Below are 22923 nucleotides of genomic sequence, written 5' to 3' on the forward strand. Positions count from 1 at the left end.
AGAGAAGTTCAATGACTCACCTGATGGAAAACCTGGAGGTGGAACACTTGGTTGTCATTCCTGATTCCTAGGTGCAAATAAGTACCACGGAGAATGAATTGGGGCATCTCTTCTTGTATCTGCACGTTGGTAGACTGGGGACTGTAGATCGAGCGTGGGTCTGCTGAAGCCGGGAGCTGGGTCATGCAGCTCTGGCCTAGGACCCTCACTCAGGCTGCCGTTTTGGAAATGTGGGTCTTCAGTCCTAAGGGAAACTCGGGGGAGGGGGGGGAGTGAATTCATTCAGTAAATATTTATTGAATGTTTTCTGTGCCTGGTAGAGAAACGGGTGACATATGCCTCTTCATCTGTTTGGGGTAGGCAGACCTAAGTCAGAGTAGGATGTAAGTAAGAGGCATAAAGAGGAATGAAAAGCCATTTTGTGATCGGGAAGGGGGAGAAGTTTTGTGGGGCTGGTACTCGGGTGAGAATGGTAAAATGTTCTTTCATGCTCACTCCCCGTTCTCCCAGGTAGCCTCAGCCCAAATAGCCTTTCCTCCGTGAATCCCTTCGGTAACCCCTCACCCTGGACTGGGTTAGGGTCCCTTGTTGTGGGGTCCTAGAGTATAGTGTGATGCACTGTTAGCACACCAACTACCCCCTGGATTATAGCTGGCCCTTCCCTGTCTCCTACTCGACCGTAAGCTTCCGTGAGGAGAAAAGCCATGCAGACACAGTGCCCTGTGCTTAGTAGATGTGTAAATATTTGCTAAATGAAGTGAGGCTATAAAGGTTCAGTCCAGTTGTGGAGGGCCCTCTAGTAACATTAGGTGATATTTATCAGTTTCTTACTACATGCCAGACACTGTAAAAAGTGCTTGGCACATACTAACTAATTTAGTTTTCCAACAACCCATAACATAGGCACTATTATTATTCCACTTTATAAATGGAGAGCCAAGGCACGGAAAGCTGAATATGTTCAGCTTGTAAGTGCAGAGCCTGACTCAGCCCCGGCCATTGGGATCTGGAGTCCTTCCCTCACCCACTGTGCACCCTGCCTCTGGCTCACCCTGCTGGGGCATTTAGACTGGCTCCTGGGGGCAGTAGGGTTGATACTGCTGCAGGCAGGGAGTGTGTGAGCACACATGCCCTGTGGCACAGCGATCCCAGCATTTTTGTGTAGACAGACTGTACAAAGAAGAAAGACGCCTGGAGCAGTGCAAAGTCTCCCTGAAATGGCAATAGCAAGACACATGAGCATGCTTTATTGACCTAAGGCCTTCACCGAGCACGTGCTATGGGCCAGGCACCGTTCACAGTGCTTTACACATGGAAGCAACCTATGTATCCCCGGATGAATGGATAAGGAAGATGTGGCAGATATACAATGGAATATTATTCAGAAATTTTAAAAAAAGGAAATCTCACTATTTCTGACAACATGGATGGACCTAGAGGGTATTATGTTAAGTGAAATAAGTCCAAGAAAGATAAAAACGGTATTATTCTTTTTATATGTGGAATCCAAAAAAAAACAAACATGATTAAACCGAATAGAAACTAACCCGTAGATACAGAGAACAAGTTGATGATTGCCCAAGTAGAGCAGGTAGGGGGATAGAAATACAATTTTTAAAAAAATGTATAAAGATCTGACCACCCGTGACCCTGGCCCCAGGGGAGGCGCCATTGCCTGAGCTCTTTCATTTCTGCTCTGGCTCTCACATGTTCCGGGGTGCCAACGGCAGGGCAGAGTGGCGAGGGGAAAAACAGTTCACAAATATTAGCCAGTTTGATGCTCATGGCAACCCGTACGGTAGGCACTGTCACTGCATCCTCATTTTACAGGCAGGAGCCCGAAGTTCTGAGGTCCCACGGCTGGGATGCGGGGGAGCCACGCAGGTCTGCTTCCGGCCCTGACCTCCGTCCCATGCAGCCGACGAGTCTTCCGGAGTCTGCTGCGATTTCTGATAGTTGCCAGTGATGTTTCCCCTCCATGTAGTATGGGATCTCAGTGACATTTTGAAGACAGACTCTTTTATTTATAAAAGCATGGGCTCTAAAGACGTTTGTCTAGAACCATTTATATTCTATTTAACATTTGCTGGCTTAGAGCAGGGAAAAAAACAGACACCAGCCCTGCCTTGAAAGAACTTGTATTTCGATGAGGGGCCACAGAAAAGCATATAGATGTATAAAGAACAAAATAATTCCTCCTAGAGAAAGGAAAATGAACGAAATAAAACCAGGTAATGCACTTGACCTGTGCCATCCACTGCAGCAGCCACAAGCCACTTGTGTCTGTTGATGACTTGAAATGTGACCAATTCAGACTGAGAAGTGCTGGAAAGTGTGCAATATGTCATGGAATTCAACAACGTAATATGAAAATGAAATTACAGGTATTTCATAAATAATTTTTCCATTGCTGACATCTTTAAAATTGTTCATATATTTGATTACATAAATTACAATAAAGGAATGTCAAGTGAAATAAGCTAAGCACAAAAGGACAAGTATATTGTGTAATTCCACTCGTATGAGGAATAATCAGATTCATAGAGACAGAGAGTTGAATGTTGGTGACCAGGGTGGGGGCCTTCTGGGTACAGAGTCGCAGTCTGGAATGATGGAAGATGTCTGGAGGTGGGTGGCGGTGATTCAGGTTACACACCAAAGTGGACGTCACAATGCCACTGAGTCGAATACTGCAAATGGGAAAATACAGGGGAAATGTATGCATGTTTTACCACAATATGAAAAAAAAACAAACAAAAGAATTGACTATTAGAAAATTAAAAATTATACATGTGCTTCCCATTCTACTTCTGTTGGGCTGTACCGGGACAGAGAATGGTGGGTAAGACGGGTAGGAAAGACTTTCCGGAGGAGGTCTTTGGAAAGAGAAAAGCCTACTCTGAAACGAGCTTGAGGGAATAGTTTCAGGCAGATGATGAGCTGGCGCGAAGGCCCTGGGGTGGGAATGAGCCTGCGTGGTTAGGTAGGTGGGATGAGATGAGGATGGAAGGGGGCGCCGGTCATGCAGCCTTCTGGGCTGTGGTGCCTGGATACTACTCTGCTTGACTTGAGAACAGAAACATATTTAAAAAATGCAAATTCTTCATAGACCAAACCATAGGAAATTGCTGCTATTTCTGACCTGCACAATGGCAGTTAGTCTGATTGAACCTGATACTGTGTTTATAGTTTTGGATCCGGTCGTTTCACCAGCAGTGTGCTCAGTGTGCTAGCAAAGAACACACTTTGCTTTCTAACTGCCTGCTCCCTGGTGGGCGCCCCAGAGGGCAGCACCCATCCTGTTGGCCGGAAGAGCACCGTGCCCAGCAACAAGCCAGTGTCGAAATGGAAGAAAACCTAGTGGGCCACAAACTAGAGCAGTCACAAATAATTAAAAAAAAATCCTGAAGGCAGTACCTTGAACATTTCCTATTTCCTGAATCCTCATCTCTGTCAGCCTGGTGGCTTTGAGAACCCCGAGGGAGAGATAATGGGGTCACTAATACCTTTGGATCTTGGCTCTGCCAAGTCCCTGGGCATGGATTATCATTGCACAGGTGGACTTTCTTTCCGAAAGGTCTGGGCTCAGACAAGCAAGTTGGAGGGCTGGCTCTCTCAGCAGGGGAGTGTTGTTGGGGATGTAAGTTGGGGTTTGTTTGTTCTTATATAAAAAGGCCATCAGTGTTGGCTCAGGCAGTCTCATGGCCAAGTTTCCTGGGGCCACCTTGGTGGCTCATTGTGTGTCATTACAGCCTTTCCCTGAGCAGGGGGCCCGGGACAATGAGAGGCAAGTGGAGGTGCCAATCATTTTCTTAATGGCCTCTGATGGGAAGGTTCATTTGTGTTAGAGGGGAAGGTGGTTAATACCTAAAATTTTTCATTTTGTGTAAACATTTTCTGGGCTTTGAAAGATCTCTGGCCAGCGGCTGGGGATGGGTGAGTCCAGCCAGCAATGATGATTACCTCTTTGTGTTCCTGTCTTCTGTGCAGACATTCTGTGCCATGCTTGAACTCCCCAGCGGGGCGGGTCTAGGGCCTCTGGGCATCCTGGGTGGTATGAGGAGGAGCAGTGACTCCAGGCTCTTTGGAGTTTAAAAGTTGCCTGGGTACTTGCGCTCCCCTGAGATGACTAGACATCATTTCCTGGTAGGCTAGGTGCTTGCTCTTTAAGCTAATTTTTCAAAAATACAATGGAGGTGTGTTCTGTCCCATTTGTAATTATTGATATCTGAGTCACAAATCAGAAATATATCATGCCGTTTCTAGATTTCTCTGCTCAGCATATATGGTGATCCGTGTCTGTGGGGTCACTGTGGTGTCGTCTGTGTTTACTGTCAAATGGTTGACTGATGTAGTTCTCAAGTATATTAATTCAACACTTTCTAAACTCAGGAAAAACTGGTATTTTGGTAGGTTTATATGGTGGCGAAGTTGGGGTTAGGCTTAGTTACAGATTCTCTGTTTACGTGTTTTCCTGACCCGATGAGCTTCCTGTGTTTGTTTGTTTTGTTTTGTTCTTGCCGTGGTTTTGGTGATGATCGTGCCCACCTGGCTTAGTTGTGACAGACTGACAAAGCTGTGTGACCTCCCTGACGGTGGCTCAAGTTGGAGGAACGCCCAGTCACTTTTGTCACATGGTACTTGACCTGCCTAAAAGATCAGATGCATCTGTACAAATACAAACAATCGTACATACCGGGTTTTCAGTCTGCAGTTTTCACAGCTTGCATCTCTTTCGTCCTCGTGTTAGACCCGGGAGATTGTAGTTACTGTTTCCTCATCTTACAGATAAGGAAACTCAGTGCCGGGGGCATTGATTTCAGGTTTGAGTCTCTTGACCTCATCTGCCGACTACCATGTGGCCTGACATGCCCGCAAGGGGCCAACAAATTGCAAGAATTTGTTATTCGGCGTATGCTGAGAAACGATGATCTGTCATGCGTCATTTTTTATCTTACTTTACTAATTGCTGCTGGTACGTCCTTCTTGCTCCTTCCTCAAACCCCTGTCTCAACACAACTTGCTGTCTGACCCCAACCCGCCTCTTCTTGTATTCCTGAGTCAGTGAAGGGCCCCACTCCTCATTCTGGGGGCCAAATCAGACACCTGGGTGTTATGTTTAATATTTAGGTGATGGTGGGCAGACCATGTGATCACTGAGGCTCAGGTTCCAGTGGTCAATTTGGAGTAAAACCTACTTTGTCAGATGTGAGTCATATTTGGGGGTAAATGCTCTATAAGGACAGCAACTACTGTTGTCATTAAAAAAAAAAATCATCATGTCTTCTCACTCACCCCTTACTTACTCAGGTGGCAGGACCTGGAGATTTCACCCACATTGATACCGTGGACTCAGCCCTCTCCTTTCTAATCCTTCTACTGAAGACTTCTTACATTCTTACTGCCCTAACTTGACTCATCACCCTGATCTAGTCTAGCCCCTCCTTCTTATCCATCATCAACACTACACCCAGCCTGATCTTCCCAAAATAAATAAATTTGAACTTTTCCTTTAAGTCCCTCATCTGCTTACAGAATTGATGTAAATTCCCTAGTTTTTCCCCAGAGGCCCTGCAGGATCTGACCTTTTGAAGCCTTAGCGCACACTGTCATACCTGTTCCTGGACACACACCCTGCCCTCCACTGCCCTGAGTTCTCCATCCTGTCTTGATCCCCCAAACACTGACATTCCCTGTGCCTCAGTTCTCCCTTGTTTCCTTCCTGCCTTCTACACCTCCTCTCCTCTGCCTAGCTAGCATCCACCCATTGTCAGCTTTGTGGTTGTAGCACCCTACACATGGTGGGTGCTCAGTGAATGAATGAATGAATCAGCTCTTGGCTAGAGTGGATACAGAATGGCCAGCATCTTTAGTCTTGAGGTCCTCTCAAGTCTGCAGCCTCCTTAGGGGTTTGGCAAGCCTGGAAACAGATAGGATCTTCAGAGGAGGACCCTGGTTGGCAGCTGAGCCACGGGGAGACCTGGAGTCTGCACCTGGGAACTGGGGCCCAAGAGAAATGCTATCGCTGTTGCCATACATTGTCTGCTTTATAAGCAGCATGAAAACTTACTTGTGAATTATTTGAATTCGAGTGTATACAGCAGCTGTCCCATCAGGAATTTATTTACAACTGCTGTTTGTCTATTCAGAATTTAAATCATAATCACCCCTATGAATTCCCTGCAGAAACAACAGTTCTCCCGCCACCTCTGCCTCCAAGAACCAACCAGCTAGGAGTAGTTGTTAGTGGTTATCAGGTGCAAATCTCCATTAGCCAAAAAGCAACAAAGCCAGGCCTGCTGTACGTCCAGGCTGTAGGGTCCTGCGCAGTTGTGATCAGAATCACACAGTCATCTGACAGCTTCCTCTGGAAGGTTTGGGGACTCTCGGCTAGTCTTGGCCTGCTGTTCTGTGAGAAAGACATTTAATGCCTCCCATCTTCCTGTTAAGCTTTACTTCTTTGGAACACTCAAGAAGTATGACAAGATTATTTTATTGCATGTATGTTCTAAACAACTAGAAATCTAAGCTTTTTTCCTTCATGAAAAGGATGGAGGTTCTTTGCCTTCCTCCCATGAGGGGCAGAGTCTGTGGAAGGTGTTTGAGAATTGGCATCTCTTTGACTTTCATGTTCAGATACGCAGGTGTGCCTGGAAAAGAGCCACGTGATCCACCTGCTGAGTATCTTGTAAATGCAAACTTGTGTTAAAGAGAATGCCGCGGCCAGGGACAAGGCCTCGTTCTCTAAGACTAGGTTGCTCTCTTCATGTACGCTGTTGCAGTAAACCTTTTACTGAAGTATAACATAGAAAAATACAGAAATTGTAAGTGTACAGCTTGAATTTTCAAGTGGGCCTCTTAATATGTTCATATATAATACATCAATAATTTAGGATTTGGTGCTACCACCGATTTCTTGTTTCATGAAGGGGTTGGGGAGGACGGAGGTGGGAGGGACCGCCGTTCTGTCGGCCCAGCTTTTAATAACCTCCCCTTGACTCTCTGCTCGTGGGGGCAAAGTTTTGCTTTCCTGGTGGTACTGTCTGGGCCACTCAGGGCCGGTAATTTTTACCTTCAATTCCGTTTCTTTAGACTTTTAAATACTTCACGTGAATTCCATTAAAGCCATGCATGTATATAAATGGTCTGCGCCTGCCTCTGTGGCAGGTAGGACAGTCTCTTCCACCTAAATTCAGTCATTGGTAATAGTCTACTATATTTGCTTTATTCTCTTTTATATATAGATTTTGGGAGGCTGTACTATTGTTGGTATATTGTATTTTGGTCTTCAGCAGACTCCCCCTGCCAAATACTTCTGCATTCACCCCTATGAGTAATGACAATACTGTATACAATAAGAAAGTTAGTCCTGGCTGGTGTGGCTCAGTGGATTGAACGCCGGCCTGTGAACCAAAGGGTCGCCAGTTCGATTCCTAGTCTGCGCACATGCCTGGGTTGCTGCCCAGGTCCCCAGTAGGGGACACATGAGAGGCAACCATACATTGATGTTTCTCTCCCACTCTTTCTCCTTCCCGTCTCCTCTCTCTAAAAATAAATAAATAAAATCTTTTCAAAAAAGTTCATGATGGTTCTATAATATTTTCTAATATCCAGTCTATATTCAGATTTCGCCCATTATTCCAAGAATGTCGGTTTCAGTTTTATCGTTTGAACCACGGTGCGCTGGAGTTCTGGTCTCCCTCGCCGTTTTACTGCATCGGAGAAGGCGGGGGACTGAGGCGGCTCCGTGGAGGGCATGGCACAGCTCTTCGCGCATGTGCACCTGTGAGTCGTTTTCCCAGGCGGAGACCGCACTCGCCTGTCTGTGTCGGCAGTTTCCTTCCTTGCCTGAGGCAGCAGTGGAGGCAGGAATGAATGAAGAAGAATCACCACTGTGAATGGGCTGCTCACAACTTTAAAAAATCCGGGGATGGTTATTTATTGGGTGAAGCTAATTGAGTCTGATGCCAATGGCTGAGGCAGCTGGGCATACACAGTCAGTGACCAGGAGCCATCTCTTGTGTGCTGGTTTGCCAAAAACCTGTTGTCACTCTAGCAGGGAGCATAGCTTGAGGCAGAATATTTGGACGGGTCTCAGGAGCTTTCCAGGCATTTGGACGTCATGATAAAATAGACTTTATTACTATTTGGTACTGTATACAATTTATAGAATAATTGAACAGATAGTGTATCGAATTCCGTATACTCATCTTACCCCTCCATTTCGCTTATTGTGCAAATTTGTCATTATCATGTACATTTGTGTATATTGCAATTCATAAGCTGATATTGCTGCATTGTTATTAGCTATAGGTCATACTTTGTATTAAGTTCCCATTTTGTGTTGCGCAGTAGTTCTCTGGGCTTTGATAAATGCAAAATGTCATGTGTCTATCATTATAGTTTTATATAAAGATAGTTTCATTGTCCTAAAAATCCCGTCCTTCACCTATTCACCCCTCCCCCTTTACCCCTGAGCCCTTGGCAACCACTGGTCTTTGTATTGTCTAGATAGCTTCGCCTTTTCCAGAATGGCGTACAGTTGGAATCGTACATTATGTGGCCATTGCAGACTGACTTTTTTCCACTTAATAATATGCATTTAAGTTTCCTCCATGTCTTTTGGTGGCTTGACAGCTTACTTCATTTTATCCCAGAATGGTATTCCACGCTTTGTTTATTCATTCACGAGTGTGGCTGGTTTATTTTTGAACAAATATAGAACATTTCAGCACATAGTGTGGGGTTGATAAGTAATTGTTGAAGGACCTCATTAGATTGAATCCTTCATTTTCCTGGCAGATATACAGTGCCAAAGGAGGGTTGTGACAGAAAAGGCAATTATGTTGTTAGGCACCAATTTCTGCTCGCGGTGGGTATTGTTTAAGGAGGGAGCGCTTCGCCCTGCAGTGGCTGAGCCCAGCAGCAGCGGCTGGCTTTGATCTGGGTTCCCAACAGCAGTTTACACGTTCCCTCCAGAACCGTACTAACACAGTAGCCACTGGCCACATGAGGCTATTGGAATTAAAAACGATTAAAGGTGAGTAAAATAAAATAAAAACCATTGGGTCTATTGCATTAGCCACACTTCAGCCGCCCAGGAGCCATATGTAGCTTGTGGCTATCATTTTGGATGAGGCACATAGGGGACATTGCTGTTGTCACAGTAAATTGTATCGGCCAGGCTTGATCTAGAGCATTCAAGTAGAAGGACGGAATTGAAATCAGTTGACCAGGCTGACTCCGGTTTCAGCACTGAACTGTTTTGTGCTGTGACAGTTTGACAATGGCAGAGAGGAAGGCCAGAGATTTGTTTGCTGGAGAAAAGTTGCTTAAAATAACTTGCCGGGGATAAAAAGGTTGCTGGGGCCAGTGAAGCTGTGAAATCCGCCTTGTGTGACGCCCCGGGAGGCAGGGCCGCACAAAGGGCTAGGCCCTTGATCAGCCAGGGTTGAGGGGTTTTACTGAACTCAGCTCTAGCTTCTTTGGTTTGGTGAAAAAGCAGAGGCCTTCTCTAATTTGAGGGGCTGGGGTGGGTGTGGACAGGGAGTTAAACTTCCCAACTAATAAATTGGCAAATTGTATATCCGTCCCTTCAGTAAACTCCTGTGGCCATTGGATGCCAGGAATGTGGAACCCGAATGAGTATCAGATATTTACCACAAAAATTGCAGCTCCTTGCCTTGGAATTGAAATTACTCTTATTTGGGAACAAAGCAAATGGTAGTTAAGTTTTCTTGGCCTTTTCCCTGTTTTGCCAGCTCTTTGGATTTGATCAGATCTAATTTCATTCACGCGATAAGTACCATGCTGACACAGAGTATTATGGGCTGTCAGTCTACTTAGATTTCAGTTCTGTGTTCATTTTGCGTATGGCACTTTCATAAAAATGTTGGGTTTCTTTTTTCTAGATAGAAGTGCAGATAACAGATATTACATGAAATTGTTATTTTCCTTAAAGTCTAATCTAGAAATTGGCTCATGATGTTGGCGAGGGTTTTTAATATAATTTAAATGAAAATGCCAAATTATACTCTGTGCACATTGTAGCTTTAAATATTGACTTTTCGCCTTTTGAAGCACTTGAGTTTCTAAGAGGCCTAATGTGGAAAGGCGAATTTGACAGAATAATACATCTAGTATAATTCCTGTGAAAAGACTTGAAATATTCTGGAATTTGGAAGTTCAGTCAGGATGTGACTGACCACTTGGAATCATGAAGGTCTATAAACACAGGCTTAGGATTGACAGTTTTCTCTAAGAATAGGCACAGAGAAAATAGTATATTATCTTGCAAATGAAGGATGGGAAGTGCCAGGTCTCAAATGAAGACAGATTTTCCTTTCATCTTTCAGCTCGTGTCACCTTCCAAGAGTTACTCAGGTTTAATCAGTATTTAATAATTATTGCATTTGTACAACCGACTTTTCTTTTAAAAGCAAACATGTCCCTTGAATGAAAGGCAGGATAATGGATGGATTTCTTATAACTGCTATGCTTTAATTTAATTTTTAAAACTATGTTTTAATTTCAATACTGTTTCATGTTAGCAAAGTCTAGAGAAATTGATTATGGCTTCTTAGCATGGGATTGTTTCCTTAAAAGCCGTGAAAGGGAAAAGAATCAATATTAGTGATTTCCAAGTGGCAGCTTTTTACACAGGCCCCCAGCACGATTGATTACAGCTCCTTTTGTAAAGGATTTTAAAAGAATAATCTGTATTAAAAACATTATTCTTTGGTATGAGCTTCACCAGTTCCAAATGGGTTTCCATGGGGGCTGTGCTGCAATGTCTCCACTTGAAGGGATTGTGGCTGTCATCGGTGGGCCAGTCAGAGTAAAGGCTATTAGGTGAGGAGCTGTTGGCTCGCATGCCAAACAAGGTTACCCGGGCAGCTGCGGTCGTTCAGCCTCCCAAGCAGCAGGGACAAGAGGCAAGTTATTTTCTACGAGCACTGTGTAAGGTTAAGCAGCAAGAAGAGTCAGAAGTATGTCTTTGTTCCAGAACCTTGGCTAGAGGCAGGTGTGTTCTGTCAATGTGGGGAGAAGTAGAAGCTGGTAGCTCCCCAGCCTCCATATCCTGAGACCCGTGCAGAGAGGAAGGGGCGCATCTTCATGGGCATCCAACACTTGAGCACCGTGACCAGGTTGTTCTCAGGCTGCAAGCTGATCTTGTTCCAATTAAATCATAAACTTGACTCTGGGCAGAGGCCCTCTCTGGAGGTGGGGTGCCTGGAGCAGGTAACTCTTAGAAACAGCCCCATCTCGAAAGGGACGTGACAGGGCCCAAGTGAGAGACCTTTCATGTGGCCTGGGCTCCCATGGTGTTTAATTTTCAGTAGGCCTCCGTGCTCTCTGGGAAATGAAGATGTAACAGGTAACAGGTAACGGGGGTGGTGGGGGTGGGGAGAGCGGGACAGACCTTGCCATTGGTTGCTTCACAGAAGGCGTTTGCAGGAATAGGGGGACTCATTAATTTGCAAAGGATGGAAGATCCTGGGGACGTGGGGATTTTTAGAAAACAATGTTTGGTTTATCGCCATCAATTTTTATTCGGTACCCCTGGATGCCAAATCGCCACAGAGCCCTTTGGTGGGGCTTGCTTCAGAACTGAGAGAAACAGTGGGCAGGCTGCTTTTATTACTGGTTCATCTGGAGGGAAAAAAATTCCTTTAGGTGGTCAGATGGGTTTTTGACTCATCACTATTTGCTTTTCTTTATGCCCCATGATTTTGGCAAACGAAATGCCGTGTCTCTTGTGAAATGGTGCTTTTGAATGTGTGTTCCAACTGAGACTTAATTATCACTGAGGTACCATGAATTGCCTCCTCGTTTGGGGGCAATGATAATAATAATATGCTATTTTAAAAATTATTCTCCAAAGTGCTTTTTAAATATTATTTTTAATTGAGCATGTGATTTTACCATCTTTCCCAGTTTCCTCTTTCCCCTCAAACTCCACATCCTGAAATCATGAGAACAAGAGTAGAGGGTTCCATCGGCAGAGTGTCTTCATATGGCGGTTCCGATGGGTCAGAAAGATGAAGTCAATGCTGAGGCGGGTTAGGTTACATTCTGGATTTTTGAAGGCTTTGGCCACATGTTGATTTGCACAGTCAATAAAGAATGTGTCATTGGTGGAAAAAATATCTCTGTCCACAAGTCTCCTTTCGTCTTCATTTGGCAAGACCATAAATGTTACCTTCAAATAAATTTTGCAGACACTAAGAGAAGACACTATGAGAAGAACCTTCTGAAGTGCATTTGCTTGGAGACGGCACAGGGCCTGTGACTGCGTGCACACTCCACGTGAAGTGTGTTGTTTTGGCTGGGAGCTCGTGTTCCTGCCTCACGTGTTGCAGGCCCGGGAAGGCTCCATTTCTTGGGGAATTTCATCCAGGGTCTCTGGTAGATTTCATCGCATACTCTCATACCTTTAAATCCTTTCCTGGTTCCTCCATTAAGGATACAATTTCTTTAAGAGCTGCTTGGCCCTCATTGTTTACTTTATTTGGTTGAAAAGTTTGGTCCAAAGCGGGAAGAATTGGGACAACTCTACTAGCATAATCAATAAAGTGTACTTTAAAAATCTCTTTATAATATAATAAAAAGAAACCCAGGGCCTGGGGCTGTGAGTCTTGGGCAGAATCAGGGTATTATTTCAGTAGGTATCAGTAATGCGAATAACCTTTGGGCACACAGTGCGGACCCCACTGCAGCTTGGCTTCGAGTATGACAAGTTACCAGAGTTTGACTCCAGTGTTGAAATCAGTGGTCTCGTCACCTTTTGATTATCCCTTTCTGCTTAGCTTTGTTTCTTTCCAGAGTAAGGAACCATCTGCACACGGCATCTTTGAAGATGCCCTGCTAGGTTAGGTGGGCACTGTGTCGACCAGAGGTTTTCTGGAGTGAGCAGGACAGGCAGAGTGAGAGGCCCCCCTTACAGACAGATGAGGTACGTGTAGTGGAAGGGCCCCCCAAACTGGGAGCAGCGTGGAGCACCTCCCAGGCTTGCTGGCTTGGCTGCCGCTGCCTGGGACCAAGCTGGAAGCGCCCTTGTTCGCTGGGAACCCCGGCAGCCTCACCTTGAGGTGGAGTGGCTTCCTTGCTTTAAATAAGCAAGGAGGAGAGAGTAGCTAATGAGATGGGTAATTAGACCCAGTAAATTTTAGAACCAAGGATCTTGTGATTGGCTTTCCGTTTCACTGTGACTTCAGATAAAAATCAGCAGGAGTGGCCCGAGCATGGTTGTGTCATTCTGTGGCACTTTCTTAAAGTGTGAAGTATTTTTCATGCCTGTCATTTATATACCTATATGATACTTTTCTTAGATTTTTAAAAATATAATGCCCCTGTCTCCGTTTGAATGCATTTATTGTTAAATAGTTAATGATTAAGTTTTCAGAAGCCATTTGTACACTGGAAGCTGGTCCTTGGTCATTCATAACCATGACCCATTAGTCTTGTGCTTTCTGTACATCTAGTACCATATATATTTACATATTTATATGTTTTTTAAATGTAGCAGTAATATCACTTAGGAAAGACAGCATTCACAAGCCCACCTCGCCCTTCCTCTTTGTTTTCCAGTTCCATTTCAGTGCTTGATCAAATGGATGTCAAATGTTAATAGAGTTGTCATATTAGAAAATATCACAATAGCACATGCTTTTTAAATTTAGTGTGTAGTCTAAACATTTTTCCTTGTTGCCCTGTGGTATATGGTCTTTCATGGCTATGTTGAGAAAATCCGTGTGTCATACATAGCTGACACCGCTGCACGGCTGTGGTTGGCATGTAGGCTGTCTCAGTGATCTCTTCCACTTTTCATTTCAGGCATGATCAGCAGTCATTGTTTTTCCTCTAACGTAGTAGTCAACACCTCAGCTTTCCTGTTTTTAGTCTGTTTCCTTAGGATAATTCCTGAGAGTTGAACATTCTGATCAGATGGTATAAAACATTTTGGATTTTCTTAAAATGCATTACCAGAGTGCTTCCCCAAAGGGCTCAAGCCAATCTCTGTTAGTCGGCATCCAGGGAACAGCCCGAGCTTCTCATTACAGGCCAGGAGTCAAGTGTCCCTCATCCCATTCACATTTAGTCTCCGTGCTCGCTTAGACCTCTGCAATACAGGCTTATTGGGAAAGTCTGTTTTTCAACTGCCGTGGTGTACAGGTTCTTTCTCTGCGTCTGCTGAGCCTGGAGGGCAAGGTCTGCCCTTCGGACCTAGGGTCTTTCCATTTTCCGGTCCCATAAGCTTCCTGGGGCATTTTGTCAGCCCCTAGACAGGGTGGAGATGTAGGTGGCTGTGCCTCGGGGCCTCCAATTACAGCAGTTGAAAAACCCTTAGAGTGAATTATTAAATCTAAACCAGAGTCTGTTGGCTTCCTGCACTTGCCTTGGAGTCTGTTCCATTATGGTAGTTTCACACTACACTTCTGAATTAGAAATAAATTCCAAATCTCTTTTTTCCCCTCCTCTCCTGCCAAACTCCACCAGGAAACAGAATCTCGTTATTTCAGTTAGAATATATTAATACTGACCTTCTCCAGCACTTGGGACTTTTCAGGTTAGGCTCACATGGCTTCTATTTTTACTCTAGTCTAAACTGTGGTCATATGGATAGCAAAGTAAATACTGAAATATTCTAGTTTGAGTGGTGGGGAGGCAGCATTGCTTATAATAACATGGCTCCAAACTTCTTCCCTCTGTTTGATATTCCAAAAAAGGGAGAAAGCAGGACTTGGAGCACATCTGTAAGTAATGAGCATTTTCCTTTTGTGTGTCATGCATATTCAACATAATCCTATGCGAAGTCCCCGGCGTTGCTTTCATATATGTTGCTTCAGAGAGGCCTGTTTCTGTTGCCAGCAAATTTAATTCAAGACAAAGGTCGCTTCCCTTCTCTGTCTGCATCAGGAATCCAAACCCTTCCCACAAACAGAAATAAGAACTGTTGAAGTATTCTGCTTTTGTTATTTACCCTCCCCCGCCCCCCTCCACCCAGTTGACTTGCAGATAGAAGAGAAAGAAGACTAGTTTTTGTTTGGCATTAGCAATAAATTGATTTCAGGAGGAGTATATTTTTAAAGGCTATTGATAGAATTTTGTAATTCAAATATTTCAGAGCTTTCAGAATGACATAAAGTGAAAGTTCCTTCCAGGTGAGATATTTTTCTTGGAAATAGTTGTCTTTGTCATTTCTCTAGCGTACAAACTATGCAGTCTGTTGGGAACTTGGGGGCCAAGTTTAGATTTCTTTCTGCTCAGTTTATTTAGTTAAGGGCTCTTAGAGCTTTGTGAAATGTTGGCTTATAGAAGAAACTGGTGTTCGGGTCACAGGAGTTTGCAGGTGATGTGCCAGCAATAGGCTTATTGGTAGATGAGCATATTCTCATTGAGTATCTGTGATTAGGGCTGTTCATTGTTACCATGTTGCAGAGTAAAGAGAGATGGAGCTGGGACTGGGAGGTTTGCATCCTGCCTGTTATGTGTGCCGTGATGCTGGGGAGAGGAGGAGGGGTGCAGTGTTCAGTCAAATAAGCATACAAGCTCTTCTGGGTCATCCTACCTGAGATGCTCTTAAATTTACCCAACAAACCACTTATTGAGCCCAGTCACTGTTCTGGAGACTCAACAGTCAAACATTATAGGAAGAAAAATCATTGTGAAGCACCAGCTATACCAACATACATACGGTGAGGCACTTCTTCTGAAAATGATATTGATCCTGTTTAATCATAAATACATAATTAGATGAGCCAAGTGATCCTTTGGCAAGATTTTGTGTGTTATTTTTGTTAACAGGCTGATTATTGTGCTGAGCATTTTATTAAAGAAAGGTTTAATTTGAGCTTTGTTGGCTAGGAAATGTAATTGCTTAGAACCATATTCAGGGTTTGGTTGTGTGTTTTTTTTTAATACAAAGAGGAAAATTCCTACACTTAAGTACACTAGCTCAGTGTTGCTTTTTAAAATGCTTTTAAGCCATTTAAATGTTCTCCAAAGACTAGTGCTGTGTCTCCCTGGCCTGTTGGGGGCATTGTTAATGAGTGGGCCATGTCTTCTGAGGTCCTACGCACCTTCCTGGCAGTCCTCCTCAGAGTTAGTTATAAGGCTGAATTCTAGGTTGCCCTTTTTAAAAGAGACCTAGTAAGAGAACTAGGTTTTAGTTTTTAGTTTTTCCAGGTGTGAGGTAACCAGGCAACTTCTTTCAAAAGTATGAGATCTGTTCAGAAGATATACAGCCATGTAATGTGAAAAATAGAGATATTTACTGAAGAAGATGCAAAACATAAGAAAGTTTGTACATGGGACAACTTGGTCCCCGTCAAAGCTGGCTCCTTGGGACCTCTCATAGTTTTCCCAATAGCCATAAGCTGCCACATTGTTTTTCCTGAATCTCATCAATGGTCTGAAATCTCTTCCTTTTCAAAGGTGATTTTAGTCTGGGGGAAAGACAGAAGAAGTCTCAGGGTACCAAATCTGGGCTGTAGAGGCACTGAGTCACCTGGGTGGTTTGATGTTTCACAAAAAAACTCTGAAGATGTGATGCATGAGTGGGCACATTGTCATGATGAAGCTGCCAATCACCAGATGCCCATAGCTGCGGCCTTCTGAGTCATCCAGATAGTTTCCTTGGAGGAATGTTCACGCTTAATGCAAAATTTGCTGCAGATCCATTGCTCTACTCACTCAGTCATTCTGAATGTGACAGGCTCAGAGTACACATGCTCACTCATCTACGGCCCCCTACTGACTAGTACAGTGAAGTCATCATTGTTCACACATGCACGTTCCAGTCCACTCTCCTGGGCTGCCAGGTTACACTGATGTCATACAAACTTTTCTTGTTATATTAACAACGGCTGAACTGTTTCCAGACAGGCCTCATATGATTATTTCCTTTCACCAAATGGCTTAACAGTCAAGTTCAGCCTTTCAGAAAAATGTGACCCCTGTGCTTTTTCTTGAGCATTTACCCTCTCCAGGCTCTTAGAGCACAGTGACTGGCTGGGTAGGGAGGTAGAAAACCTCAGACTTGGTGCTGGTCTGGGCCCTCTTCCAGAAATGCACGCTCTAGGTGATGAGAAAGAGTCCCACACAAGGGGAAGCATCCACCAGGAAAATCCAGCCTCTGCAGAGTTCCAAGCGATTGCTTCCGACTTGAAGGAATATAGACTGTAGGAATCCCATCGTCTGCCCCACCTCAGTTTGTTTCAAACGGTTCATAGAACCAGTCAAATTTGTCTCCAGTTGCCTGTGATTTGACTTTTCTTAATTTGATTTTAACTTTACATTTTTATGAGCAGCCTGGTTATCCTTCGGCCTCACATGTCACAGCCAAATGTGATTCTACCTTCATATAACCTGGGCTTTTTTTTCAGAATTGGGTTTATATTCCTAATATGCACCAGTAAATAATTTAAATTCATACCCCCACTCTGTGGAAGGAAGGTGTGCCGAAGTGTTTCTTAAAGGAAAAGACCTAGCTTTCCATGTAGTTAATTAAGAACCTATTGTAGCTTTCTGAGGCAGTTCTGAGCTAAAGACCTTTCTTACGCAGGGATTTAAGAATTTTTTCTCACGTGTGGCCTCATCTTTGACCTTGGCTTTTGTACGTATTATATACAGAATGGTAGAGTAAGCCTGGTACATGATTAGGGACAGGTTAGTTGTCTGTCAGGTTAGTTGTAAATAAAACCTTTCAAAAAAGTTTTTATAAATACAACAATATTTGGTTATAAACTTATGTATCGATTAGACCTCATGCATTCAAGGACAACAATATGTTTTTCTAGTAATAAACATAAGGTTCTTTCGATGACATCTTTGGTTCACAGGGACACCTGACAGAGAGAAGATATACTAAAAACGAATGACTGACTAAAAACGAATGAGTGACATTCGCTGTACATGGCTCCAGGCCTCTTCCATGTGGGGAACTTACAGGAGATGAGGCGGAGAAGAAACTCTCAAGCAAGAACTCTTGACTAACGCAGAATTTTCTCATACGGTGCCAAGAATGCTAGTTCTAAAAGATGTTAAATAGATATTCTGGAGGGAGAATTTCCATGGCCAGAGTTGGAAGTGCTGAATCAAGCAGAGCTCGACATGATTATCGCTGTTCTTCTCAGGGCCTTTTTACGATTATGTGCAAATCACAAGCAAAGGGAGGGAGGAGTGGACACTGCAGGGCCAACACTCACTGAGTGCACACGTTGAAGCTCAGATGGGTTAGAACCCCTGCCCTCCCGTCTGCACTGTGGGTCTTTGGGCAGGCCTCAATTCCTTGGTTTATAGTGGAGATTGTTGAGATGATTACTCGTAAATGTGCCAGTGCTTATAAAACACGGTTAGCACAAAATGCCTGGCACAGAAGAAACATTTAACAGGTAGCTAGAGCCAATGCTTTTGAACCCCAAGCTGAATGGCTTTGACATTGTAATGTCACGGGTCATTACAGGGCAATAGAAAGGGCCCAGAGGAAGGCAACCAGATTTGGGGGCCCCCTTTTGGCCACTAACTAGACTGGATGATGTCAAGCTAATTTGCTAGTATGGTGTTCTGTATCTTTTGGGGAAAAAAATAGGTGATCTTGATGTCTGTAATGTCTGGCCAGACTCTAGGATTATATGTTCCTTTGAGCTATACGGAGGCCAGAATTGGAAAGTTCATCTTAAGGGCAAGTATATCATTTCTGAGTGAGTGTGTGGGAGAAATTATTTCATTTAATATGTGTGTTAGTAATAAAATAGTTGAGTTAGTCACCTCTGGAAAGATAAGCTAAAATTACAGCCAGTTTGACACTTTGTAATCACTGTAAAAGTGAGTACCCATTTGAATTTAAATCTGGACCGGATGTGCCTTTGTCCTGAAATGAAGAGGCATCGTCTGAGTGTTGTTCTCTATGATGTGGTACGGAACGTAATATCGGGCAATGTGAGTATTTTGCTGTTAGGTGCAAAAACTCATTTTCCAAAGCTTGGGTCCTGGCGTGGATGGTGTTCATAAGTAGTTAGGTTTTCTACTTTCTGACTTTGTTACTCATCTAAGTTTAAGCCGTGAAGTTAATTTAACGCCTACTGCTTTGAGCTTTAATTACCTTCTCAGTTGCACTAGTTGAAGGCATTTAGAGGGTGTGCATCTAGTAGATAAAGCAGTGTTTCTTTCAAGGAGGGCCTCAGATTTCAGAATAAGAGATTTCCATACCTGCAGGTTGAAGCATGAGAGCTGTTCCATACAGACCGTACCTACATGAGAAAAACCCGACGATTAGATCTGTTCAGTTGCTTGCTGCCTCGCAACTTTTCTTTGCTGGGAAAATGGACAGGCTTGTGATATTTCTTTTAAAGCTGAGATTGGTGCACTTAATGGCCTTTGGTGCATAGAATTAACATTTCTCTTCCTATTTATTACAAACACCATATGCATTTGGGCTGAATCATTTTCACGAAACACTAGTTTTCATCATCCTCAAGTATGTAGGACCTAGATCACTGTTGCTTTCCTTAACTTTCATCCGTAAAGTGGTGTATTTCCTCTCAGGGATCTTATGTAAAGGAAACTGGTGTCACCAGGTCACAGTGGAGTTTTGGCCATAGAGCCGGAGGTTCAGGTAGAAGTAGCACCAGCTGGCACTTGAACTGTGGGTGAGGCCACATGGTAGAAGAACTTTCAAGCCTAAGGTGCTTTTGTTTTATCCTATAGATGATAGGGAGCCAAGAAAGGGGTTCCAGCAGGGGGGAATGTGGTCATGTTTAGGAATGGTCCCTCTGTAGAGAATGAATTCAAGGACAAAGACTTGAGCAAGTGACTAAGCAGGGGGTTCTGAGTAATGGTCCAGGCCCAAGGTTACGAAGTCGTTGTAGTTTGAGGGCTAGAACAGGAGGGATGAAGTTAGGAGACGAATATGTCCCTTGCTTTTCTCCTAAGCACTGTGGGGATACAAACTGAGTCAGAAGTCATCCTCCTCTGAGAAGAACTGCCTTGTCTTCATGCTTCAGTTTCCTTGGCCAAAAGTGCCACATCTCAGGCTGCAGCCCGCCCCCCTCACCATACCTCGTTGCTTTCCACAACTTCCCTTTGCTCTCCTGTGTGCACATCTTCCATCAGCCAAGGGGGAAAGGTGTGAAAGCCCAGCTTTGATTTTCTTCCAGCTCATACTCCAAGCCCTATTAGCCAATGATACTGACACTGCCCCCCAGAAACGGTCAGTCCCAGATTAAACGGCCTCCTTGAGCAATCCCCCAGGTGGGCGGCTCCTTTGTACTTGGGGACGTGCTTCTGCGCCCTTCTCCTGGTGAGTTTAGTCAGGTGGTTCTATCTCATGCAGGGGAAGGATGTTTGGAGTGTGCCCTGAGGTGTTCTGCTTCAGGAGGCAGGCAGCTGGCCAGGAGTAAGAGCAGTTGTCTTGAGTCACTCCTTCTGATGGCTTTCGAGAGATGCACATCTTCCCGTCTCAAGGAACTGTTGGTGCGTAATTCTCTTCCTTCTCCAGGCACATTAACAGCAAAAGTCCTTTCAGCCCAGTGTGAGTCTTCACAAAAAGAAATGTGTCCTGTTTGGAATGGTATTTTTTGTTTAAAGAAGAGACACTGGAAGTATTCTTTGAGCATTGTCTGCTACAAAGTGAAGGGCTTACTGATTATTAAATTGGACTCTGGAGGGATTTGGGGAATTCCTTCTACACCCTTGGTGCCCCTGACATTAGAGTGGGTGATGACTGTGAGTTGGGTGTGGAATTATTTGCACCCCACTGGGTGATGGGGGAACAAATACTATTAGCTGCATTTAAGCACATTAAACACATTGCCAGCTCCCAGACTGTCCGGAAGTCTTCCAAACCCCCAAGTAGCCAAGGGCGAGTCAGCTTCTCTAGACATGGCCTGACAGTTCCTCATAAGGAGCCCGTGGTCCTGGGGAAGTTTGTTGTTGGTCAGGCTACTCAATGTGCTTGAACTGTACGAACTGGGAGGTGGCCAGGGTCTCTGGGAGATGTTTCTGCCCATCTGGCTGTTAGTTTGACAGGTGTGTCAGTCTGGACAGCTGGGTCCCCTAATGAACAGAAATTTAATTTATACACAGGGATGAAATATTTTAGTGATACCCATGCCGCCTCAAACTTCTTTGACAGAGTCAAGAGGAAAATGAAAGTTAGGCAATGAATTGCTAACATGTAAATGGACTTTCACTTACTTTTCCAACTCTTAGGTTGCTTAATTGGATACAGTACAATGTGTATGGGGAAGATGATCACCCAGGCTTGGACGTGAGGGATTTTAATGATAGGAATCGTGGTGGATCTTGCGATATGCATTAACTCAGGGACCTGAGACAAAGGCTAATTTGTTTTAGGTAATCTCTATTGACAAATATTTATTAAGTACCCATGCACTTTGAGAGGGTCAGGGAGCATACACAGGCAATTGAAGGCCTGCCTTCAGTGAGTGGTGCTGAGCTGAGGGGCATGAGAAACACATCTGTGACAATTAAAAGTAACAGTGACAGTTTATGCCTTGAATTGTTCACATGCTACAAAATCCAAAACAGTAGTTTACCACTAGGGAACATATGGGGACTAGAGAAGTCAGAGGTTATTTTGGAGTGGACAGGATTTTAGAACAAGAAGGCCCTCCACATGAGTTGCACCGGACAAAGGTTAGTTCAAGCAGGATGGAGAATTGCTTTCAGGTGGGAGCCCATGGAGCCCAAGCAGCATAAACTGAACGCCTCCTATCTGCCAGGCACTGTGACTGTGGGGAGTGGAGGTAGGTTAACGATGACCTGAGGCACAGTCTCTGCCCTCCACGGAGCTGTGAGTGTAACAGGGGTCATTTAAGTTGATAGTAGAGCTATGGAATGCAGATGCAGTTCACAAGTTTTGGGAATGATGGCCTGGAATGGTGATAGCCTTGGAAACGGTCTAGAGCAGGATGGCCTCAGATCACGGAGTTAAGCTCTGACCATTCTAGCAGAAAAATTCCAGCACACTCTTGGCTCAGGGTGGTCATTCAATGCCTGCAGGCCAGCCCACTGGAAAACCAATCCCTAAGGTTTCAGTTCTCAGAATGTGCCGGGGTGGTGGCTCAAATGAAATGGGTTCCCATACTTCCCTGTCAGCTGGCCCTGAAGCCTGGTGGGAAAGACGGGCTCAGGTTTAAAACACCCCGGTGTCTGTAGCCAGCAGCTGAAATGTGAGAGGCTAAAGTTTAGGTGGTGTTGTGGAGGGCGGGCCCGTATCGTCGTAGGAAGGCCCCAGTCAAGGAACGGAAGTTTCCTTTGAAGGGGAAATCTGATGAAAGCCAATGCAGTGAGGGGAACATTTTTTATAATTCCCATTAGGAACAAATATTCAGTTTGAATTTTATAAATAGGACAATAATGGTGTTACCTGTTTGCAAACACGAATGTTGTCTAGTAGCTATGAGTTGGCTTTATTTGTTTCTGGGCTTTTATGAGCTATTGGTGGTAAAATAACCAATTTATTAAAACCATTTGAAAGGATATATGTCTACTCTGCCTTCAGTTCGTGCATGCATGCTACCTTTTTGACATGATTAGGTTGAATTCTAATATGAACACTCTTACTGAAGAGCTGAGAAGCTGTGCAGCTGGTATGCTTAGGGAGTGGTCCCTCTCTGCATGCAGTGTGTGGTTTGCTGTTACCAAGTGCCAGCGATATAAAGAGAATGTACTTGTGTGGGTTTATTTGCATTTGTCATTAAGGCTCTGCCAAGCCAATGAGCCCTGGAAACAGGCTTGCCGTGGGCTTTCACCCTTGTCATTGAGCCTCACTGGTGCTACTCCTTGTAGGGTTCCCTGCGTGGCATCTGCCCACATCTGGGATGTGGCAGAAAGCTCTGGACTGCCCAGGTGACCAGGGAGCTCTTGGCCCTGAGCATGGCCAGGCCTGTGAACACT

At 44.4% G+C, this 22923-nt stretch overlaps 1 protein-coding gene across 1 annotated transcript in view; it reads left to right on the forward strand.

Annotated features, from left to right (window-relative positions):
• The window catches only part of SDC2 (syndecan 2), a 110855-nt gene that overhangs the window by 71793 nt on the left and 16139 nt on the right, over positions 1 to 22923 (forward strand). The window lies entirely within an intron of this gene.

This window comes from Sturnira hondurensis, unplaced genomic scaffold, assembly GCF_014824575.4.
Source record: "Sturnira hondurensis isolate 20B ecotype Veracruz unplaced genomic scaffold, ASM1482457v3 Scaffold0006413, whole genome shotgun sequence".
Classification (NCBI taxonomy): Eukaryota; Metazoa; Chordata; class Mammalia; order Chiroptera; family Phyllostomidae; genus Sturnira; species Sturnira hondurensis.